A 21,892-nucleotide genomic window follows, 5' to 3' on the forward strand; every position below is an offset into this window, starting at 1 on the left:
GATCAAGGTTAATGCTGTTTTTTCCATGTTTCCATGTTTCTGTAGATGACTCCTCTCCCCAGGATGCAGCTCCCGAGGTCTCTGTACAGCATCCTCATCTGCCCCTCTGTTGCAGCTTAATTCTATCATTTATTTTCTTGATGCATTTTTAATCCTCTGATTTCCTCTCCTGTGAGCTGTCAGAGCCCGTTTCACACACAAATAACCCCTGTTAGGATCCTTCCATGGCTAATGCACGTCCCACATCAGCTGGCTGTGTTTTCTCCCCCATTCATGGAGCTGTAGGTGTCCCTGCTTCAGTGAATGCTGGGATTTCTCCCCATTGTTTGCTATTTGTACATTGAAGAGAAGGAAGGATGAAAGTCAAAAAAACTCTTCTCTCACTGCTAATTCTTCCTTCAGTGTCTTTAACTCTGGGCCTCCTGCCTGGCTCAGCCCCTTGCCAAGTGTCTGCAGTGCGTGCCCAGCATCACTTTTCCACACCCCAATGGGGATGTTTCCGGTGGACTTCAGACACAAACAGGAAAACCTTCCTTCCGGCCGTGGTAAATAACATTACCTCATCTCTGATACTATTCTTTAAAACAGTGCTTTATTAGAATGGGATGTTGGACACAGTGCCAAGAGGTTAAGGAGCTCAATCCAAGGCCTGTGCACCCTGGAGAATGGGAGGAGTATCCACCCCATCCCTGCACTGCAAGTGAGGAACCTGGCCATGGAACTTGGAGACTGTAAGTGTGAAGCGCTGGGCCTGGCAGAGAAGGTTCATCCTTTTTAAAGGAATGACAGCAGGGAATTAATATTCTCCACCCAGTGGATCTATGGAATCGTCTCGTTATATTATGTTGAAAAAGTCTAGGTTCTAGCAGTTTTAATAATTTAATTTTCTTAATCTTTATGGACTTCCCCTAAGGAGATTGCAAGTTTGCTTGTAGTAGTGTAAGTGACAAATGGGTGTGTTACTCAGTCTCCTTTTTTATCACTTTATTTTGCAGGTCTTTGCAAGACAGGAAATAAAAGGTAAGGCCTAACCAGCAAACAGAATCTTGCTGGTTCTTTGGAGGAAGCCGAGAAACCACAACAGAGAAGGGCACAAAACCAAAATAATTTTGTAGCTGCATTTGGGTGCACTAGAAGAGGAGAGATGGTATGGCCAAGTTCCCATCGGAAGGGAGGTGCAGGGAATGAGGCACAAAATTAACACAGTGTGGATCATTTTGGCAATGAAGTTTAGGAGGAAAAATTTTTGAGAGATGATGTTAAAAAGTAAGGGTGGGGATGAGCTAATGCCTGGTGGTAAAGAGGTGGAGAAAGCAGAGTCATGGCTGACTGAGAGGTTACAAACTCAGGTCAGGAAGAGGACAGTGGGTGTGAGCTGGGAGCCAGGGAGGGGGAGCGGGAGAGGAGCTGGGACAGAGCGGGGACTGGGGGGCAGGAGGAGGAGCTGTGGGACTTGGGGACTCAGCGGAGTGGAGAACAGGCCATTCGAAGAAGGAAGTAAAAAAGATGATTAAGATGTAAATCGGGATCCTTTGGGGATCTGAGCAAGAAGTAGCACAAAGAGAAGTCAATTCAAGGAAGTAAAGAAATGTGGGAGGCACAGGAACACAGAGTGGGGCAGCCTGTGACTGCTCCACAATGGGGCAAGCCACAGAGGCCTCACAGAAATGCACTCAACGTGTGTTCTGTTTGTTAATTTTCAAAATTCATTAATTCTGCTTCATATTATGTGGCAAAGGGATTCTCAGTTTTTTTGTTGTTTGTTTGTGGTTTTTTGGTTTTTTTTTGTTTTGGGTTTGGTTTGATTATTTGGTGGGTTTTTTGGTTGGTTGGTTGGTTTGGGTTTTTTTGTTTTGTTTTGGTTTGGTTTTTGTCCAAATAAATAGCCTCGAAGCACAGAAAACAGGATCTGAAGAACTTTCATTTTGTGGATTGTTCCTGCTTAAGGATGTGCTGAATGAGACCGAGCAGAGGAAGGTGGTTTATTCAGGCTTGTTCTGCACAGAGCTCTCCTGCACAGCAGCCCTGTGAGAGTCTATGTTAACATGTGAGATATTTGGATCACTGATAGTAATGTCACTGGTAGTGGTAAGTGCAGAGAAAGCTGTTCTAAGGTCTTTGCAGAACTCTTTGTAAGCAGGAGGTGGGACATGGAGCTGTGCTGCAAGTTCCTGAGAAAGGTACCCACCAAACACTTTGATTTTGTACCGAGTACTTTCCATTAGAGTTTCAATTAAAGTAAAAGAAGAGTAAAATGAAAGCACAAAGTCAGTCATTAAATTTAATGCATCATCTATTTGCTTTACATTTTGAAAAGTATGAAATGCTTTACGTTTTGTAAAGTACATTGTGTTCTCCCAGCATAGAATTGCAGAAAGCAAATTCTGGAACACGGTTGTGGGAAGGGGTAAAGGAAACAGACTGGAGAAAATGGTTACTCCAACAGTCCCTGATACCTGAAACATTTGTTTTGGTATAATTAGGATAAGCTTGCAGCAATAAAATCAATAATCATGTGGTGAACTAATGAGGAAAAGTGTGAGAAGACCTGCTTAATAAAAAATGGAAATTACATGTCGTGTGAAGAGCAGTTAGCACTTCCAGATTGTGCAGGCTCTACTTTTCTGTGCAGTCATTAGTAGAGTACATTCATGCACCAGCACTGTTTATGCTGCAGTTCGTTCCCGTGTCACCTTGCCCTCCGTGGACGGAAGGCCGTGAGCGTCATCCTGGGCCTCGTGGCTGCAGACAGGGCGACACCGAGCAGGTCCCGCACGGGGAGCTGAGGACGTGGCCACGGAAATCTGAGTCCCCTCACTGAACAGCCAGATCTGTCTGAGGAACAGCTATTGCTAGATGTAATTAATGCAAGGTAGCTGCTTGGCAGTGCAAATTTATCAGAGTAAACAGATGTAAACGACACTGTTTGTCATTTACCAGTCTTGAGGAGGAAAGTTTTAACCGCCAGAGGTAAGTCCAAATAGATTTTTAGATGGCAATGTAACAAAACAATGATCTTGGTCTATGAAATTTATTTTGCAGTATCTAGATGGCACCGGGAAGCTGAGGTGCATTAATGACGTTTATTCAGCTCGGTGTTGGTGACTTGTTGGATACTGGCCGGGTCTGGCTGGCTCTGACAGGTACCACACAGTTGAGACACAGATGAACAGCGGGTCAGCCCTTAGCAACACTTCATGCTCTGTGGTGACATTTTTAATGGTCAGAAACAGCTCTGGGATTCGCTTTGGAGCATGGGGAAGGTTGGGCGCGGGGCGGGCGCGCGGGCGCTGAGGGGAGCAAACATGGCGGCCGGGCCTGAGGGGAGCAAACATGGCGGCCAGGCCTGAGGGGAGCAAACATGGCGGCCAGGCCTGAGGGGACACCATGGTGTAAATCACCCTCAGCTGCCACGGCCGGACCTGCACCCACAGCCTGTGGAGCTCACCCCACACAACCATGGCTGCCCACTCCTCTGCCCCTCTACAAGCACCCTGGGTTTCAGGCTGTGTGCTGCTACAGAGCAAAGCACGCCATCTCCCACAGCTGCCTCTGAACTGCCGCAAAAAGCAGATGAGCTGTGAGGGACAACACTCCCCTTCAGGTAAACGAAAGTCCTGTGTGTCCTCTGCCTGGTTGTGAACACCTCTGTTGGATTCATCATATTGGGGGTTACCTGAAGTGCTGCCGCTGTTTGCTTGATGAAAAGCTTTTACCAGATGCTGGCCAACTCAAGAAAGTCTATTTATATGTTATTCAAAATAATCCTGTGACAAATGTAGTTTTAGCTCTGTTCCAATTGGAGAAAAAGCATTTAACTTGAACACATCAACAGCAGAAGTAATATAAAAGGATCAAGCTTTCTTGAAAGACCGTGGTTTCTAATTATTTTAGAAAGAAGGAACTCCAGGAAATAGCTGATTCTTCCTAGTAATTGTGAGAAATTTGGGCTTTTTAGGGGCAGGGGCGGATAGTCTATGATTCTATGAAATCTGCGTGTCTCTACCAATTTTTTCCCAGTGTTCGTGGCTGCAGGTAGTCAGGAAGGTGCACAGTCATATCATGCAATACTTCAGAACTTCACGTTCTTTGCATTTTTTACATTAATCTTCTGAGTTATTCCACCAAGCAATATGTGAAACTAGGCAAAATGTAAAAGCTGTGCTGGATCATGAGCTGTTATATTATTCTATTTAATATCATTTAATTACTAGAAGCAAATTACCACCTCTCAAAACCTCACTGCTTAGAAAGGAATACAATTACAGAATGTTTATGCAGGGGTTCTAAAGTGAATGGCAAAGACTTTATCCCTTAAGTATGAATGCCTGCATACAATCTGAATACTTCTCTGGGAAGGCTTGAACTGCGCACTGATAACAGGGAGTCTTTGTGGAAACAATCATTCATTGGATCACGATCAAAAAGCAAAGGAATAGAATTATGGAGAGACCAACTTCCTCCTTGCTGTGTTCCCTCTGCTGCTTTTGGGGTAATTATGATGTGTTTCTGCATTCCAGAATTTAGGGAAAAGAAGATGGGGGAGGGAAGCGAAGCCCTTTGGTAGTTTTGACTCACAAGAAATGCGTATTTATTCACAGAGAGGTCTGTCCCTGTCACTATTCAGAACCCCAACAATACCGTGCTCAGCAGCTGGAATGAAGCAGGGACTGGCCCAGCAAATGCAGGGTGCAGAGGGACACTGGCTCATGTGTGCCTGAGCTGACCATGCTGATTATTATTTTCAGCTTTGTGCCTGTGGTTGAGTAAGGAAATATGTGCTGAAGGAAAGGTGCTCATGGCTACCTAAAGACTTGCAAATCTCACTAGTAATCTGCTGAGCATCAGTGATCTTGGGTGAGTTAAATCGTCTCCTGTTGAGGCTTTTACATCTTGAGGGAAAAGCTGATCTGTTATTCCGGTTTGATGGTGAGATACTAAAAAAGCCATTGTTTAGGCTGACAGCTCCATAAACGGTTGTGAGAATTGTTAACCTGATTCTTCTGGCCTGTGCTGGTAGAAATTAGTAGTTACTGAGTGCTATTGGGTGTCTTGTGGCCTTGGAAATGAAATTGTGGACAGTTTTTTAATGTAGCATATTTTCCATGTTCTTGTAGATACATTTTTTCCTAAGCTTAGTTTACTCTGTTCTTAAGCCTGTTTTACCCATCCTTGATCTGATCTATTGTTATCCAGATTCAGAATGTCTTTTCAGCAGCATTGCATACCCGAGCACAAGACAGAAGGAATGGGCAGGAGACCTTTTCCTTAAAGCTGGGGATCCCTCCAGGAGGCACCAGCCCTCAGTGAGGAGTCCATGTTTTGTTCATTTGTGCCAGAGCCCTCGGGCTGTCAGACACTGAGCACCCTTTCATCCCTATGACTTCAAAGTGCTGCTCAGAACTGGGCAGAACAGGCTTTGAGTTAGATCTGTGATTGAAATGGATTTATTAGGCTGCTCTACCTCATCTTTTCAAAGCAGGTTGTGCATAACCTTACAGCAAATGGATGTGTGTTCGGGTAGAGCATGGTCTCATGTGGAATTACTGCAGCTCTTTTTAGCTTTCCATAAATGCACCTTCCTGGAATCCCATTTGAGAGGTGAATGAAACACTTCCTTATCTCCCATTACATATAGTTCAAGAATATTCAAGGTTCTCAAAGCATGGGCAGTGAATAGTTTCATTACAAAGTTGGCCATAGTGGTTTTGACATGGCCAGCAGATTTCATTGCCTTTATCCAGAGGAGCTGAGAAAATCATGATCAAAAAGCCAAACCTGGAGTTGTATTCTGGTGGTGCAGCTGCCTCGCTGACAAAGGATTTTCAAAGTTAAAAGCATGATTTGCTTCAGTCTGAGTTAAAAATCCTACCACAGAACTCTTGCTGTGGCAGACAGGCAGCCTCTGCTGAGAGGTGAGATGTCGGGGCTCTGGCTGGGATGGACACCCGAGCCAGCAGCCTGGTCAGTGCCGTGTTTGGGATCTAAACTGGTGTCCCCTCACCACGGCAAGCGACACGCACCTGAGGGCTAATGTTCGATCACATGTTGCTAGGAGCAGCTGTCTGAGTACTCCAGGCTGGAATATTCTGGTGGAAATGCAGTGTTTCTGTGCAAGTTGTTAAATGTAAGGCAGCCTTGTTGCCCGAGGTTGAGAGAGGTGTGTGAGGGTCTGGCTTCCATGCCCTGCACTGAGCAGCCCCTCTTGGGTTTCGCCTGTGAGATTCCTGGAGAATATGTAATAGAGGAAAATTGCAGTTAGAAACAGTCAGGGTTGATCTTGAATATGTCAGGAAAGGGAGTGGCTAACAATGCCACAGGACTTGGGTTCTTTAAAAACCCTATGAAACAACTTTGACATTTTGAGAATTTCAGCTGCTTGATACGGATACCTGTTAACCTCAGCCAGGCACTGGCTGAAATTGGTGGCTATGGAATGGCAACCATCAGCTGCAGCCAGGGTTGAGCTCTGGCAAAATAGTCAAGAATTCCTCAAACTGATAGTGAAGGGAAAAAAGGAGAAAAGAGAATCTGGGATCCATTAGTTACAGGGAATTGGGAAAAGTGTACATCTCACTGAGAAGCCAGGAAGCAAGTATGCACAGGTATGTTCTTCCTGCTGAATATTCTTAGCATTCCCAATCCATGAGAAGTTCTGAAAAACATTGATTTGAGTCCAGTTCAGACTCAGTTTCTCTCAAGCAAAAAATGCTGCTCTTCTACCAGATGTGTGAGCAGAGTCCCCCCAGGAGCTAAGACAGGAATGTTCCTGCTGGTGATGTTTGACCAGTGTTGCCATCACTGACCTGGCTCAGTCTAAAGCTGTGTTGGGCAGGGCCGATGGCAGCACCGTGTCCTGGGCAGAGGGTTTTGCTTTGGAAGGGAATGTTTGCACCTTTACATTGAACCAGTTGCTTCTCAAAACCTAAGTCTGTGGCTTGGAGGGGTTATAAGGTTCCAAGTAGCAAAATAAAAAGCATCTGTTGTTGTTTTACCAAAGGTGGTGTTTTTCCTTTGGAGGCTTTGCAGGTCTCCATGAGATCCCGAGTTCCCTTGGAGCTGTTTTGCAGGGGTTGCTAAGGTGATTTGGTGGGAAGGAAATGCACTGGTAATTTGCTGTTAAGTTGTTTACAGGAGAATATGAATGAAATTTCACCGCCCCCAGCAAGGCAACAGTCCCTCTCTGAGATTATTCCAGAAGGTTTCAGTAGAGAAGAAAATGACTGTACAAATGCCCAATTGGCCCCCCAAGGATGATAAAATCCAATCTAGATGTCTGCAGGGTAGAAGCAAAAGCATTTTCATCTCATTTCACCTTTTCATCTTTTCAAACAGAATGTGAAACATTTTAATTTTTGCTATCTTTTCTTTGATTGTTTTTAACTGTGTTTCTACATATGAATGGTTTGGCAAGTGTTTATTGGGATTTATTAGTGTTCCAAGGTAGATATTTGCACTGAGTCATCACAAATAGCTTCAAAGCTATGAATGAACCCTATTGCTCCCATGCAGCTTTCCTCCTGGAAAAACAAGAAAGTACAACCAGTCTTTGGAGGGGGGAGAAATTCCTTCTTGACTCCAAATGTCCGGGCTGCCTTATCTGGGGTACCAGCACGTGCTCAACATCCTGCCTTTTCCCCTGACCAGTCTGTCATGTTTTAGAAGGAAACAAAATTATGCCTCGTGGGGAGAAGGTTTGAAGAATGAATATTCTTAAAGCCTAGAGCCAATATAACGTAGATCTCAGGTCTGTAAATTCCAGAGGGGAGCTGCAGCAGGGACAGGCTGTTTACCACTGTGCCACCAAGCTTTTACCTGGGTTCTTCATTTCCCTCTGTAAAACTATTGTTTCAGGATGAACTGACAGCAGATGATTAGGTGTGGATCTTCAGTTTGGGCTCCTGACCTGGCAGAAGGATACCGTTGACTTAACCTGTAAACAAACTCTGGGGAATTGTGGATTAATGTTTGCCCCCATGTGAGGACAAGCTGGGGGGGTGTCGGGGTCACAGCCCTGCGCTCTGACTGGCACTTGTTACAGCCCGTGGGACGGGTCATGTGAATGGACTTTGTCTGGCTTCTCCTCGGGCTGGGTGAACTCAGTGGTGGTATTTACTAACCCGAAAGACCTGACTCCAGGTAAAATCACCATGAGATATTTACTGCCTTCTGCACAGCGAGCCTGAGCAACCTGAAAACCTGTCAGGTTTTCACTGAAATCTCCCGAGTCTGCCCTGCATGTACCTTATCTGCAATCTCTGTAGTTAAAATACATTTCCAAAACTTCTGAATTCTTCTATTCTGTTTTCTTTCATATTCTCTTAGTTTGCCTTTCGCTGTTACTCTTACTTTTAATGCAACTTTGAAAGACAAAAGCATTCTCATGTCTAAGCCTTGACTTCCCAGTGTTCTGGGCACGATGGTGATATTTAGAGTTTTAATGAAGAGGTGAAGAAAGGCAAAACTAACTCAGTACTTTTCTGAACAGAAACACAGATGCTGTGACTTTGCAGGTGAGATATTAAATAAACCCTTTACTGAATCAGTAATATTCACCTGTTCTTATCTTTTTGTGCGAGTCCTTATCAAGGGGACACACGAGGAGGGCAATGGAGAATTTTACAGCTTCTCTAGTTTCTTTAGGATTACTAAGATTTCTTTTTTGTTCTTCCAAGCAGAAGAAGCTTTTGTCTATTTTTTTCTTTTGCAAATGTAAATAGAAAAAGCTTCCCATCTTGCATTCTGTGAGTGTCTGTATATGTTGTAGGAGCATGTCAGGTGAAAAGAAAGCTGCTTTAGATGTAACTGCTGTGGCAGTCAGGCTCTAGAGCTGAGAGGGATGGCTTTGGAAAATGACTGGCATTTGTGTAAATAGCAAAACTCTGATTTCCTCACTGAACAAAAGTCCTCCCAAGAAAAGCTTCTTCCAAATTTTAGGCATTTGAATTAAATACAATACAAAAATTCAAATGTTGCTCAGCAAGTTCCATTTGTATTCTGCAGAGAGCTCATGCTAGCTCTCTGCATACATGCAGGACTCCTTCTGAAGGTAATTTAGCTTTTTTTGCTCATATGGTAACTAAAAAGCAGCAATTAACTCCATCTGTTTTCACCAGAAAAGGCAACATAAATGAGATTTCAAAGGTGCCAAAATGAGACTGAGGGGAAGTTTCCCTTGGTTTTACCTGGTTCCAGGAGGCTGCTGCCCCAGTGCTGCCAAAGATATCACTGGAAATGTTTTATTGATAAAAATAGCCCCATCTTGCATGCGTTGTTCCAAGGATGTGCCTGCCATTTTCTGGCACCACACTGAATTTGAATTATAAAGAGCAGCACAAAAACAAAGCTGAGAGAAAATGAGTTCCTTAAAGAACAACAACTCCTTATCCACCGTGGATTGATTTTGGGGGTTGGATTTCTGTTTGTTGGCTTTAACCCCGAATTCATCTGCTTTGCTGTTTGCAATGAGCAGAGCCGTGCCAGGTGAGGCGAGGAGCAGGGGCACAGTGGGTGTGAGCGGGCGGTGGGCGCTGCTGCTGCACGGGCAGCCCCGGCCCTGGGCACAGCGGGGCTGAACGCTGCCCTCGGCACAGCGGCCAGGCTGTGTCAGGGGACAAGGGGCAGCACAGGGCTCGGGGCCCTCAGAGCCAGGAATCCTTCCCTCTGCTGCCTCCACCATTACTGGCAGTCGGAATGACACTGTGATGGAATCCCGCTGTACTGTTCAGTGGAACTCTGCCCCAGCCCTGCTCACTGAGGAATTGAAGCATCGGAATTTTCACAGGCAGTTGTTTCAGATATTGGTTTTCACTCTGAGTTTAGTGTGCTGATATGCTGCTGAAAGCAATCAGGAAAATTATCTAAGAATCACAAGCCAAGTTAGCAGGAACCTTCAGTTTGTTATAGAGAAATCAAAATGCCAATGTGATTTTCTTTTTCAGGTCCGCATTAAAAATCTTTCTTTAAGAAGCCTTTGATTAAATCAGGGTTACAAAAGTTATTAAATCTGTCAAATTTCCAGAGAAAACGCTCTATACCATATTCTTGCTAAGAATTTTAAAAAATGGTATTGATACAACAAAATCATTTTCATCCTTTTTGATATAGTCAAAAGTTTATGTATCAGTCAGACGTTAATAAATGGTGCTCAACAATGCATTCAAACTGTTCAGAATCCTGCAGGGCTCATCCTTCTGGTGCAGGACAATAAATACTGTTGTCAAAGACCAGAGTAATCCAGAAATTCCAGCAGCATGTTGGAGAATTTGGGTTAAAGGGTGGATGTGAGGGAGCTTTTCTGCTTCCTAATGCACTTGTGGAGCTGAAGTAGAAGCAGATTAATGGAGCTGACACTCCAGTGCTCTCAGTTCTGCCCGTGTGGCAGTGGAATGTAGAAGCAGAATCAGCCTGTAGATGCACACTGGAATTTCTGAAGGATGGGGGTTACCATGGATACACTCAAGCCACCACAGACTGGTGTGAATGCAAAGCTCTAATTTTTCTCTCATTGCAGGAGGATTTGTTCTGATAAGAAACTTGTGCTGCTGCTGTTTCTCCTCCCCCTCCCACTTGTTACTGAAGCAGTAGAACTCCGGGGTGTTGTGCGTGTGCTGGGGGATGATTCTGACCACGTTGCTCTCTCTGCTGCCCAGGGTTGGCATTTTCACACGCCAAGGAAAGTTCACCTGTGTTAGTTTGAATGAACAATGGAACTGATCCATTTTGGGTGCTGGGAATTCTCACGCTGTGACAAACCCTCCATTTTCAGACTGCAAGTAAATATGAGTGTCCCTGTCCTTCCTTCCACTGCGGGGGGAGAGGTGTTTGTGGTGGGAAAAAGCTCTGTAGAGCAGATAATGGGATAGAAATAAGTTAGAGGGGGAAATACCAGGAAGGTTGTTGAGTTCGGGGCTACTGTGCTTTTCCTACAAGTAGGAGTCCCAAGGGGGCTTGATAGGAGGAAATACTTCTTTGGAATGTGCAGAGAATTGGTACTGGGAGCAAAAGGGCTCCTGAAGATGTGTGGGAAGAGAATTTAGTCTCTGAACTCCTGCTGTAATTCTGAAAACCTGCCCTTTCCTCACTGCCTGCCTTGCTCTTGTGTAAGCTGCAGCACCAAGGAAGGGTGAGAAGGGCTCTCATCAGTTCCATGTCCCTCTGTTCTCTGTTCAGCTGTTGAATTCCTCACAGCACAGTCTGTAGTTACGGCTGAATGAAGATGGATCCAAGCACAGGTATCCCAGAAGCCCCAGCTCTGCCCCAGCCAGTTCCCAGCACGGGCGGGTCTGGCCCCTGTGGGGTCCCGTGGCTGTGACCCAGCTGTCCCGTGGGGGAGCAGCCACAGCCCCAAATGTTGGAGTGCCCTGGTGGCCCAGCACCAGGAGTGTCTGTGCCAGCCTGAAACACAGCCATGGGTTAATGTTTCATGGGGCAACTCTCTCGCCATTTCAATGATGTTTCACTGATAGAACCCATGTCTGAATCGAGGAATTGAATTCAAACAGTGAAGCACATGGAAAAGTGTTACTAAAATACACTGCCTGATGTTGATAGTGTTGCTACTTCTGGAAATATTTCTTCTTGACCCAGTACAAAGTTGCTGGAGTCCTGCTGTTCCTCGCTGTATTTGTGGTTTTCTCTTAGTTCAGTTGATGCTAACTTGGCTGGTGTACACTAAATAGCCAGATCCTCATGCTTTCCATTCCTGCTGTTGGCCTGTGAGGCTGTACTCATTAAAACATAAATAATATAACAGCAGTAGTTCAGGTGGTGGAAGACCTACATTTATGTCAGCTCCAGTGGAAGAAATGGAGGGAACACAGGAAAAACCCCATGTCCATTTGTATCCCTGCCAAGGAGACGGTATTATCATTATTTCAAATGTAATACAGACAGTTGGAATGTTTCCCCTGGCAAATGCCTTTGGGAGGATGCTGCTATAAAATATATTCTAGACCAGCTGATTGGTTATTACGGAAAATACTATTCCATAAGGACCCATAATTTTAGAACGTGCTATCCCTGAGAATAATAGTGGTTAGTAAATGATTTCCCATTAACCCTCAGTATTCAGCTCTTGTTTGGTGAAATTACTAAAAGTTTGCAGTTATTTTTTCCCTTTCAGACCCTAACTAGTCCTGAGGGGATAGCTTGATTAATATGCTGATAACACCATTAACGGGCACTTACAGGATCTGTGCTTTTTGTAAGCTGTGAGTGAAAATAGATGACTGTTGCTGTTTTCTCCTTTTATTAGTGAGCTGTTTTTCTCAATCTGCATGCTGCAGGACTCAGGTGGAGCTGATCACTTCTGTCTGCTCATCAGAACTGCTACTCCCCAGAACTTTTTATTTCTTTATTTGGAAATGTGTGATTAAGGTCAGGCTACATCCCCAAATAGGAGCGATGTGAGCATACCTAACCTGGCTTGTGGCAGCCTGTGGTTGCAAGGTTGCTGTCAGGATTTACAAGTTTTAGGGATACTCGACTCCCTAGAAGTCAAGTATTTGCCATAAATGAGCTATTAGTGGTGTGCTACAGCTCTAAACCCCAAAGATTTTATCCACTTTGCAATATTTTGTATTGCCTCACTCCCACAAGATTTCCTTCTTGGAATTCCACTGAGTTTGTAACCTCAATAGTAATTGACAGCAACTTGTTCCACAGATAAGTCATGGGCTTCTTCAAAGTATTTTCTACCACCAGTTTCTCTTGAAAATCTGCTAATTTTATTGTGGTCTTGTGGAATTTGTGACCTGCATTTGTTACATTTTTGATGGTTTTGCAAAAAATGTATTTGCAGTGGAATTGAGGACAGGATTTTGAATTGCTTTAAACTGATTGCAAAATTCAAGTTTTCAGAGAACAAAAAAAGTGACTCAGTCTTTCAGTTCTCTCCTTAAGTGGCGATAAGTTTCTAGACTGAGCTTTTGGAGAAAAAAAAGGAAAATTAGAGATTTGCAAGTCCAGACTCTTACCCTGGTGAGAACAGATAGTGTTTGCTCTTGGCATGTATCCTTCCACCTGAGCAGAGCACAGCACAAGTATTTTGCAGGGGAGAGCTCAGCTGTGAGCGTCTGAACTGTGAATGCACAAGCAAACAAGCAGTGTTGGTCCATCCAGGTGCTGCAGACAGCCTGGCAGTAGCATGTGCTGGAAAGATCCTGGGTTAAAAAAGGAGATGTCCATAGTTTTTGCCATGTTTTCATATGATGTTTGTGTCTATTTAGCTTAGGATAGATACTGAGAATCCCATTCCAAGGACCTGTGGCCAAAGCAGCCCAGAGGTCCTGAATCCCTTGGTTTAATTGATTTCTGTCTCTCTTCAGAATCCTGTGGCTCACTCAGCTCCGGGCCGTGCCGTGTGGTTGTTGTTATGACAACTGTGCAGTTTGGTACCAGCACTGCTTTGCTGCTCGGTGTTAATGTCTGGGATGCCTTGGCAAAAGGTGGCAATCCTTATTTATTAACTTATCCCAAACTATGCCAGCCCTCACACAGACACGCTGCCTCCAAACTGAGGGAACTCTCTTGTGCTTTAAACAAGTCCTCTCAACGTGCAGGATGCATCTCTGAAAGGTACATTAAGGCATATTGAAAAAGCTATTTAGTAGCAACTAGGGCTTTCTGTGTGCTTTTATGAATCAGAGATGAGACCAGAATACATACTAGTGCTTCAATCTATGCCCTAGCTTATTCTGCAGTTGTTTCCCTGTGTAGACAAGCCCTCCATACTGAAGAAAGTTCAGGATTGGCAGTTTTCATGGGCATGAGAGGCACTAAGGCACTAAGATGTGTTAACCTGTTGCAGAAAGCTGTAGAGAAGCTCAGCCTTCACCTCCCTTGTATCCTCTCCTGTCTCCTGGGATTTCCTGGTGGTACAGACTGAGTGTCACAGTGCTGTAGAGCTTTCAGGCATGCTACCAGAGGGAACAGAGCCTCATATCCAGCAGGATTCTACCCTGAGCCTTGTCCTCGTCTGCAGCCCTGGCTTGGAGAACACGAGGCAAAAGAGAACTCGTGAACATGTGGAAGTTGGCCCGTCCCACATAATGAAATTGGCCATCAGACCTGATTTAAATATTTTGGCCTATGCTGAGAGAAGCGATAGCGACAATTTCCAAAGTCCATAGTCCTTGTTTTCAGTGGGGCTGCTGTGGAGCTGCTGTCCCTGTGCCCCGTGTCCGGCAGGCAGGTGAGAGCTGCTCTCTGTGCCACTGTCAGGAAGGAGAGCTTCCAGGCTGAGCCACGCTGGGAGTGGGGGTGGCAGGAGCCTTGGAGAATTCTTTCCTAGGAAGGGGTTGTTATTAGATTTCAAGGTTGAATTTGAAAGAAAGCTGATGCCCTGTTCGTGTGTGAGAGGCTGATCCTCTCACACCTGATCCTCAGGTGTGATCCTCCCGCGGTTTCCAGGCTCCCAGCACAAGTGGGCAGCTGCTGGTTGGAGCTGCTCTCTGCTCACCCCCTGTGCTTGCTCTCACAGCCAGGAGCTGCACCCCAGCAGGGCAGTTACACAGCGCTGCGCTTCCCGGCAGGGGGGTTGATCTCAGCAGGTTACAAATGCATTAGAGCTCTGAATACCTTTCTGAAAAGAAGTGAAATGAGCAATTGTTGTTGTTTAACAGAGCAAAAAGGAAACGGGTTGTTAAATATTTGCACTAGGTGCAAACCTAGTGCTACTGGAAAACAGCTCTTACTCTCTCACTCACTCTGTAGGCCAGACCATGTGTCTGGGTAGCAACTGTGAGGTTTGATGAATCACCGTCCAAAGAATTAGAGGTGTCATGATCTAATCATGATCTTAACAAGCCACTGAATATCTGCAAACAAAAGAAGAAACCACAGAAGTATTACCCTGGAATGTTTTCCAGATGAAAGATATTACTGTTTGCTTGAGTGCAAATTATTACAGATTCTGGAGCAATAAAGAAGAAATTAATTGTTCTTTTTAATCTTTTTGTTTTCCTCTGTCAATTAAAATTTGTTCCATCGTATGGCTCAGTGTCTAACTAATTGCATTTCTTCTTAGGATAAGAAAATAATCAGTAAAGAGAATATGTAGAGAAGCACAACGCAGTTTCATCTGTTCCAGATCCAAGATTCTTTCCTGAAGTCCAGGGGAAAGGTAGAGATCCTTTTTCCACCTTTGTGCTTTTTTTAAGGACTTGAGTCACATCTACAAAATTAAAATAGACAATTTTTCATAGCTTTAGTGGGCTCAGAGCCATGTTCTTTTCAAAACCTTTTTCAAACTCTCCTTAAAGCTTCTAAGAAATGCCCCAATAGTGAAGGGAATAAGTTTGGAGCTGAGTCTTCTAAAACTGATCTGGTTAACAAGAAGAAAACCATCAGTGTCGTCCTAAATTTTGGTAATATTTTGCCTATTTCCTGCCCTTTCCTCATGAATGTGTAAAGTCATACATGATTTTGGGACATGGAAAGCTGAAAATTCATGTGAACTTACAATTAGCACAGTTGTAGATGAGATTAAAATTTAACAGGAGATGAAGTAATTTGTGTTCCTGTGAGTACACGTGGCTTGTTTGTCACTCCTCAGCCACTGTAAACTCTTTGTGGGGGTATTTTCCACTCCTCTATTTTGAATTGCAGTAAAGTGGAAAATATTTGAAATACTTCCTAAATTTTCAGTGGCTCCTACTGTAAGCAGAAAAAAAGGGGAAATAAAACTTCTTGAGCAAGAAAGATTTTGAACAGACCAGGCCTGCCACTGATTATCTTTCTGTCTGAGAACAGGACTAACTTCTTATTCCCGAGAAGACTTAAAACCTTTTCCATGACCTTTATTTTGTCTTTTATGAAAGTCAGTGGATTTTATTTTTATTGAAGTCCTATTTTTTTATCTCTTTAGAAAAAAAACCCAAACCACCACTGTCTCTCCTTCTGCCACAGAGGTGTCTAATTGTGACATTTCAGTTTATAAACATGCTTAAATGTGTACAGCAAATTGATAATTTCACTTGTGTTTCTGTGGACAAGCTCTTTCTTCTTACACATGAAACTGAGGTGACTTTGAGGTGACTTTTTTGTGTCATGTGAAGATGCACCCTAAACATCCACAAAAATAGCTGTTTCACCAGCCTGTTCCTGTTCCTTGGTCAAAGCAAGAGTGTCATCAGGGAACTCTTTCCTACTCAATCCGTGTGCTCCTGGAGGATTCACTGCTTCTCCTGCCCACCTGAGCTGCCCCCCAGGCTCCCTCTGTGCTGCACTGCAGCTGAGCTGGGGCTGTCCCTGCACCACAGAGCCTCGGGCTGGCCCTGCATCCCAGAACTGGCCCTGCATCCCAGAGCCTCAGGCTGGCCCTGCATCCCAGAGCCTCAGGCTGGCCCTGCATCCCAGAACTGGCCCTGCATCCCAGAACTGCCCTGTATCCCAGAGCCTCAGGCTGGCCCTGCATCCCAGCTGCCCATCCCAGAGGCTCCCTCTGTGCTGCACTGCAGCTGAGCTGGGGCTGTCCCTGCACTGGCCCTGCATCCCAGAGAGCCCTGCATCCCAGAACTGGCCCTGGCTGGCCCTGCATCCCAGAACTGGCCCTGCATCCCAGACTGGCCCCATCAGAAGGCATCCCAGAGCCTCAGGCTGGCATCCCAGAGCCTCAGGCTGGCCCTGCATCCCAGAACTGGCCCTGCATCCCAGAACTGGCCCTGTATCCCAGAGCCTCATCCCAGAACTGGCCCTGCATCCCAGAGCCTCAGGCTGGCCCTGCATCCCAGAACTGGCCCTGCATCCCAGAGCCTCAGGCTGGCCCTCCATCCCAGAACTGTCCCTGCACCACAGAGCCTCAGGCTGGCCCTGCATCCCAGAACTGGCCCTGCATCCCAGAACCTCAGGCTGGCCCTGCATCCCAGAACTGGCCCTGCATCCCAGAGCCTCAGGCTGGCCCTGCATCCCAGAACTGTCCCTCCATCCCAGAGCCTCAGGCTGGCCCTGCAGCACAGCCGGTGACACCGAGCTGCAGCCGAGGGTCCCGCTGGCTCCTGCAGGTCCCTGTGCTGTGCATTTCCCTGGGGGATGTTGTCTCTGGGCACATCCCGAACAGCTGCTCTACCTCCTCACTCAGCCGTGGGCTTTGGCCAGCTTCGGCTTGGCTGGTGATGGAAGTCCAGGGAATCTCTGCTTTCACTGCCCTTGAACAAACCTGTTGCAGTCCCTGGCAGCACCCCAGCCACGCTGGGAGGTGTTCTGCGGGACAGTTGGCATCGGTGCCACCCCAGAGACCTTTTCCCAGGCCCCACGCTGAGCCTGGCAGGTGTCCCTGGTGCAGGTGGTGTCAGCAGCCCAGCCAGGAGGGTTTTTCCCAGCGGGCACAGCCATGGGGAACGTCTGTGGGCTGCTGGACAATAGCACAGGTTTGCATTAAACCACTGCGCTGCAAATGCGAGAGAACAGTGGGTACTGCAGGAGACATCGGTACCTTGGGTACACTGGGGCTTGCAATCAAACATTGAATCAAAAAAGGGATTTGATAGAAAAAGAAATAACACAAATGTCACTGTACGAGGCAGAAATCTGAATGTAATCACAGCTGATTGTGGATGTGCTGTTCCTGACTGCTCAGAACCAGGGAAATGTGCATTTGAAAGCCGTGCTTGGATTTGGTATAAATTGTTTATGAACTGCTCTACTTGTTCAATAACAAAATCAATTCAACCTCATAATGTACAATGTTAAGATACTCATTGTCAAAGAGAAAAAACTGCTCGTCTTTCCCATTGCATTTTCTTAGACCTTTTGAGGAACTGTGGCTCTGGTTCCGTGTACCCTTCTCTGCAGTCTGTCTATCCAAATTGATTTCCCAATTTCCCCAGCATTTCTTTGAGGAAAAAGCAATGGTTTCTTACCTCAGCATAGTGTGATTATCCACTGCTACCTAATTCAAAATCAAAATCAAAACTCTCATCTAGAAAAATAAGAATAACGGGGGGATGTAAGCTAAAGTTAATAGAGTTGTTCTAGCTTAGACACTGTGGCTCAGGTCTTTAACTCTAAATTTTAAGAACATAAAGGAAGTATTTTTAAAGTTGTGAAGCAATGTGGTTTGAAGATTAATTAGAAAGATCTCAGAGATCTGCATTTAAGACTCTGGTGGTGAATGGTGAGCAGCCCAGCTGGTGCCCTGCACATCTGCAGGAGGAGGAGGCTCTGTCAGACACTCCCAGACCATTCCTGCCCTTGGCTGCTCAGCACAGGAGTGAGATCCCAGTCAGACTACAGGCTAATGGGGGAGTATCTAACGAGGTACTCAAGAGATTTGTTCAGGCTGATCAGCAAAAGTTGATAGGAAACGATTCACATTTAAATTAATATATAAGAAAAGAAAAAAAAGGCTTAGGTGATTTTGTAGAGGAAAAAGAAGTGAAAAGGAGAAATTGATTATTTTTGCCTTGCTGTACAGCCTAAATGATTCTTCAGAGATGCCATTGCACAATCAAGATATTTTATTAATCCACACTCTGCCTTTCTGGAGATGTACAAATATGAAGGGAAAAAGTAAACTGGGAGACACTGAGCAGAAAATACATGTTGAGCTCTCACATGTATTTTATCACCTTTGCAGAACAGCTTTTCTGCTTCTAATGCCTTTGGGTGCTCCAAATGGTATGTGGATTGGTTGAAAACAAAACTGTTTTGGGGGTTAAAACAAGGAGGAACTGAAATCACTGTGAAGCAGGAAAAGCAGAAAGGTTGTGGGCCAGGTTGCCTTCCTAGGTGTAAGGGATTCCAGGCACGTCATCCTGGCAGGTTTCCTGAAGGCCACCCAGCCCCAAAGCTCCCCAGTACTGGGCAGGAACAGCAAATAACACCAACTGGGTCAGCATGACCCCTGTGAGTGCAGTGCCCCCCTCTGCCATGGCCCTCCTGCTTCCTCAGTGTGCTCAGCCTGGCCTTGAGGAGCCTTATTTCCCTGCCTGCAGCTGCTCTGCTGTGTTTTGCAGACCCACCTGCTGCTCCTGTGGGCCTGTTGTGTGCAGCTCCCCGCTGGGTTTGGAGGTAAGAGTGCGATGTCTGAGCTTGTGGGGGACAAATCCAACTTGTGGGGACTTTCATTGAATGAACACAGGAGAATTTTCTGGTTGGGTAACTGTGTTAACAGACAGTTGATTAAGCTCTTTTCTGAGCACTGTATTCCAAACACACTGTGATTCAGGTGAGAAAGACTTTGGTGCATCTTCTTTGTCGATTGAATTTCTGGACTTCACGTACTTGATATCCAACCCACCTTCCAGTATTGACTGTGTACTGCATTAAAATTAGAGAGGCTAGAGGAATATGATAGACATATAGTAGAAAAAGATTAAAGATTATGCAGGAGCCTTGGAAAGATGAAGAGATGTTATTTTTAGCAGCATATGGATGACCAGTAAGACAAAACATGGGACATTTCCTTTGCTAACATAATGTTTTTGAAAGACCCAAGCGTCCTGCGGAAATGAAGAGGAAATCCTTAAATCTAAGGTGGATTTGGCTGGTGGAAGGGCCAATTGTAATTTAGTTTGGGCTCTAAGAAAGTGATAGATGAGATTAGAAAGTTTTCTAATGCATTTATGAATGAAGAAGTTAAAATGTGAATGAGGGGAACACAAATGTTGGCTTCCCCAGTCACAGAGCTGCAGGCTGTGTGCTGGATGTGTGAAGGGAAGGTTTGGGATCCTGTCAGCAGGTGTCCTGACCGGCTAAAATGAACCTGTCTCCTCTGGGGCTGGGATTTCCAACACATCCAGCACTCAGGGAAGTTGAACAGACTCATACCAGCTTCGAGGAAGCAAATTTAAAACCACAGTTTTGTATCTCAGTACAGACAAATGCAAATACTTCCCTCCTCAGGAACAACAGTGTGGCCATACAGGTGATTGCAGCCACTGTCAACCTCTCATTAATGAGCTCTCGAGCGTTCACTTCCAGACCTTGTTTTGGTGTTAATTTGACTCTGCTGAAAATGTCGGGGTTCAGGGCCCAGCCTGGAGGGATGGGGGTTCTGTTGCTCTGGCCGGCAATCTCTAGTTGTCTTCAAAACTCAACATTTGTGACAAAGGACAAGGAACAATGTCCACTAACACAAATTTAAAGTATGCAATGATGATCTATAATTAAGTCATGATCTCTTTTTAAACTACAGACCTTATAAGAGCCTGACCTTTCAGAATTCAAAGCCTAAACCGAAAGAGATTCATGGAAGTATTTTTTATGTAACCATTATTTAAAGCTTCCACTCTGTAATTAAATTTTTTCTCCTTGCAAGGGAGAAAGAACTGTTCCTGAAAAAGCTTCTCATATGGTGAGCAGTATAATTAGAGAACTAGTTATGCAAATGTCACAGAAAAATGACCTTTAATGAAGCAATATCAAATGAAAAAGCTATTACAGCTATGCAGAATGAAGAATAGCTAAAAGTTGAATTACTGAAGTGGATCCTGGGCTCGCTGCTGTTAAGATTCCCCATGTGGGCTCCTTCTTGTGTATAATGGAGAAAGGAGGAGAACAAACAGTCCTGTGGCAGACTTGGCACAGGAAATGCTGTAAGAGCTTGTGAAGGAAGAATTTCCACTTTGTGTCACCACTGGCTGCAAAAAGATGCCAAGATCTGTTACCTACAGGGGCTGTGAGGAAGCATCTTCTCTTCAAGGACAATCCCAGTTGGAATTACTTCTGCTGATGTTTTAGTCTTGTGGATTTAAAAGTACTTTTCATATATTGAAGCACAAGATATAATTTTTAAAAAAAATCACAGATGATATCCAAAATCATGTTGGGAAGGATATGCAATATAACAACTCTCTAATTTTTTTGTTGCTCATCTCAGGTTTTCCTATTTTGCATTTGTCATGTGTCCAAAGAATCACCTCAGATCAGGTTGATTTTTCCTTAACATTTGAGTCTATGCACGTGGATACATTATTTAAAAAAAACCAAACACACAAATATTTTTGTATCCTCTACAGTCTTTTTAATATTATTGGTGGGAAAGCCACGTGGCAGGAAGAGTATTAGGGTGATTATGGTTTGGAAAGGATATAAGCAAATGCTGGGAGGGAGGGAGGGGAACCTCTCAATAACCTGTTCAGTAGTGGCACTGGATTCCCTGGTCGTGCAGGGCACAGGCTGTGCTGTAGGTCAGTCAGGCTCTGCTGTGTCCTGCACAGGGACCAGGGAGAGTCTCCTCTTTCATGCAGGCACAGGGATGGCGGGGGCAGATGGCAGTGGGGATGTGACACCGTGTTCTAGCAAAGCTCTGCTCCATGGAGCTGCTTCCCTGCAAACTCCCGAGTGAAACGGGAATGACCTTTCCAGGAGAAAGCAGCAATTTCTGATTCATGGTACAACGTGGGATGGAAATTTTCAGATGGCAATTTTCTTTCATTCTGTAAGAGTTTGTCAGGAAGAAAGCACTGCTGGACTGTCTGAGTCCTCAAACACTTCATGCAGGAAGCTGGCACCAGAAGTTTGTTTCACGATGTTGAAGTTCACGATGATTCATACTGCAGAAGTAGTTTATTTTTTAACTCCAAATTTCTGCCAAATTGCACTTCTTGGTAGGGCTCCTCTCATCTCTACCATCACAGCAGGGTTTCAATTGCCTGCCCTACCCAGAGGTTTTGCTGGTTCCCTGTTTTGTCCTCTCAGAGAGGACTGGTCTCTGGATAGAGTACCACGACTGAGAAGTCTCCAGAATCTGGGAGCTGATCTTGTGTCCCTCTCTGGTACAGATTTTCCATGTAACATTAAGTGATTCTCTTACCTTATTGTGCTTTACTGTCTTTATGTGTACAGCCATCTCTGAAGTGAGATGGTTACTCAAACAAGTGCCTTGCAGGGTGCTAGGACAGCATGTGTTGGGATTTCCACAGGGAGCCCTCAGAGCTTTCATCCCCTG

General features: G+C 45.0%; 1 long non-coding RNA gene across 2 annotated transcripts in view; it reads left to right on the forward strand.

Annotated features, from left to right (window-relative positions):
- The first annotated feature begins 2,563 nt into the window (after positions 1–2,563).
- Positions 2,564–21,892, forward strand: part of LOC113993022 — an 84,099-nt gene continuing 64,770 nt past the window's right edge. The window contains exons 1-2 of one of the 2 annotated variants that reach the window (XR_003542454.2): positions 2,564–2,970; positions 15,029–15,124. This is a non-coding gene — a long non-coding RNA (uncharacterized LOC113993022). Of the gene's footprint in view, positions 2,971–3,350; positions 3,605–15,028; positions 15,125–21,892 lie in introns of those variants that run through there. The other variant, XR_005566690.1, reaches the window with a different exon arrangement.

The sequence above is a fragment of the Pipra filicauda genome, unplaced genomic scaffold, assembly GCF_003945595.2.
Source record: "Pipra filicauda isolate LSUMZ 115617 unplaced genomic scaffold, ASM394559v2 scaffold78_size3787270_pilon, whole genome shotgun sequence".
NCBI classification, from domain to species: domain Eukaryota; kingdom Metazoa; phylum Chordata; class Aves; order Passeriformes; family Pipridae; genus Pipra; species Pipra filicauda.